This window comes from Delphinapterus leucas, chromosome 11 (genome assembly GCF_059928025.1).
Source record: "Delphinapterus leucas isolate spDelLeu-1000000601 "Yukka" chromosome 11, BTC_Dleu_Yukka2, whole genome shotgun sequence".
In the NCBI taxonomy this organism is placed as follows: Eukaryota; Metazoa; Chordata; class Mammalia; order Artiodactyla; family Monodontidae; genus Delphinapterus; species Delphinapterus leucas.
This window is the reverse complement of record NC_143139.1, coordinates 80870280-80872879: the sequence shown is the minus strand read 5'-3', so window position 1 is coordinate 80872879 and position 2600 is coordinate 80870280. Positions and strand designations below refer to the sequence as shown.

Here is a 2600-nt window from a genome sequence, read left to right as displayed (position 1 = left end):
TTTCACTCTTTTCCTGACTCAGAACTACACATTCATTTAGATTGTTGCCAGTAGTTTACTGTTATGAATTATGTTCTGATGAATACCTTTATGCATAAATCCTGTATCTTTGATTATATTTACTTGGAAATATTGAATCACTGGACAGAGGTTATTATCTTTTTAAGGCTTTTATATAGATTGCCCAATTGTATACCAGAAAGGTAAGTTATAGTTTATTAAGGGACAATTTAGATAATTTCATTAGGTTTTTTCTTTTGTTGGCTTTTTTTAATCCAATAGCATTTCAATGAAGAGACTATGTAATGTATGCTTGGATTGTTTTATTTTTCTTCCCCCTTACTCAACACTTTCCAGCAGTGTTTCAACTTCTCCTATCTTTTGAGGTTAGCAATATGATTAAAATGATCTTTTAATATTCAAAATATTAATTTTGTTGTAAGATTTTTTTCTTTGTTTTTTTAAATTAATTTTTATTGGAATTTCTTTAGGTTTTGAAACTAGCAATGGATATGATGTAATCAAAAGGAGGCTGGCAGGTGCAAGGACACTGAACCGAGAAGTATCAACAATTAATTGTATCAACTAGAAATGCTTGTGTTATATTGTGGAGTGAAGAGGGATAGGCTTGGAACTCTTGGGACAAGTGAATGCTAGATGAGAGAATTTCAGTTTTTTAAAATAGATGTTTGGAAGCCACTGTAAGATTTTGAGAAGGAGAGGGATAAAACTGTTTCTGGAGGTAAACATGTCTTTACTTAGATTAGTAACTTGGTGACTTTAAGCAATTGAATTTACTACTTAAATTTCAGCTGTGTTTCACTCACTTTCCAAAGGGCTTAGGGAATCCAGAGACCTTTCTGTTCTCTGTCGCATACCACTACAACTGTGGGAGATTTGTGGGAGGCTATTTCAAGTCTTCTCTACTCAGATACTTCTCTGAACCATTTTTAACCCACTGCATGGGCACACCATGTTGGACATAGCATTCCTCCCTCTCCCTCCCTCCCTTCCTCCTCCCCTCCCTTCCTTCCTCCCTCCCTCCCTTCCTTCCACTTATATTTATTAACAACATGCATGATTCTATGAAAAGCCAGCTTAAAACCTGGTCATTCTGACTCTCAAGAGCAGTGTGTTCTGAGGACAGCTGCCTGTAGCTCTCTCTTGAACTCCACTGGTGTGTACACCTTGATGATGTTGTGGTACTGGCCTTCTGGCACCATGTGATCTGGCCCTTCCCTCTCAAAGGGGAATAGACTGGGGTCCCATTTGATGGCATCTGCATGTAGCTCCCTGGGATGCAAGTTGCAACTCCTGCAGAGCTTCCTGCTGGGGCCAAACATGGACCTGATGACATCCCTCTCCATCTTATGCTCTCACTGCTTATACAGGGAATACTTCTTCAGAAGCTGAGCTCTCATCTCATCTCTTCCAAGAGGAGTTCCACCTGAGGCTGCTGTTTTGCTTTATCCAAGAACTCACAGGGCTAATAAAATCCTCAAAGGGAATTAGCTCCTGGCTAGGCTTTCCTCTTTTTCAAATGTTCCTTTGCTGCTTGGTCTTTTTAAAGATTTAACTACCTCTCTCACAGAGGTTCTGCTGTCATGGGAACAAGTTCCCAGAAGGTCAGCAATGAAGCTTTCTGGGAGGTGTCTCTAATCTATGTCTACCAAATTCCCAAAGTGGCCATGGCCTTTAGGCTGCTTCCAGGCACACACCCTTTTGCAGTCAGGGCCCATGTGCCCCACACAGAGATCCAGACATAGCATTTCTTTAAAGAGAGTTTAGAATGTCTCTTGTTTGTGCCAGGGAAAATGAGGAATAAATTTCACTGACTAGAGATTCCCCTAATCTTATCGGGAAATGGAAGGTATCATAATTGAGGAGGAATGGAAACATTCATTGGTTTAATATTTCCAAAATATTGTCTCTGTTACATTATTATTAGATGTGGCATTTAAGAAAGTTTATCATGGCACTAAACTCGAGGTGAGCTGAGCGTGAAGACAGCCTGGAAGCAGGTCATATACTCTGTGCTTACCTCCAGGAAACCATTTAATTAGAGTATGATATGCTGCCCCGTAAGAAAGTTCTAGAAAATTCAATATAATTTGTAATTTCTCTGGGGAAAATCCTCAGAATATAATTTTTTTTTACTGAGAGTGCACCTGAAGTATTATCTTTATGTATAAAAGATTAAATTTTTTTCTCTAAACACAAATTTCTGGCAGCACTCTATTCATCATAAACTTTCTCCCAGAGTTCAAAAATCCTTTTAGAAAGAGGGGAGAAAATGAATATTTCCTCTGTAGACTGTAAATGAACTTTTGGTGTAAGTCATGTGGCTCTATATCGAATAACCAGGCAGTTTATTAATTCTCAGGGGTATTTAGCTCAAAGCATTTTTATGTGCATTGTAATTTGTCTTGAAGACTCAGTAGTGGTGTTGTACTGTTCTTTTTTCTATTTCCAGAGCTGAAACTTCAGATACTTGTTCTTTTCTATTAACTTTGCATTGTTTCATTATATTTACCCTTAATATTTCAAGATTTTCTTCACAGTAGAAAGGATAGGCAGTACATTATAATATCTAACCCAGT

The 2600-nt window shown here is 38.0% G+C and overlaps 1 pseudogene; it reads right to left on the bottom strand.

Moving 5' to 3' along the window:
* Positions 1-499: 499 nt before the first annotated feature.
* LOC111187828 (large ribosomal subunit protein mL40 pseudogene) lies at positions 500-1690 on the bottom strand (annotated as a pseudogene).
* Between the last annotated feature and the right edge of the window lie 910 nt (positions 1691-2600).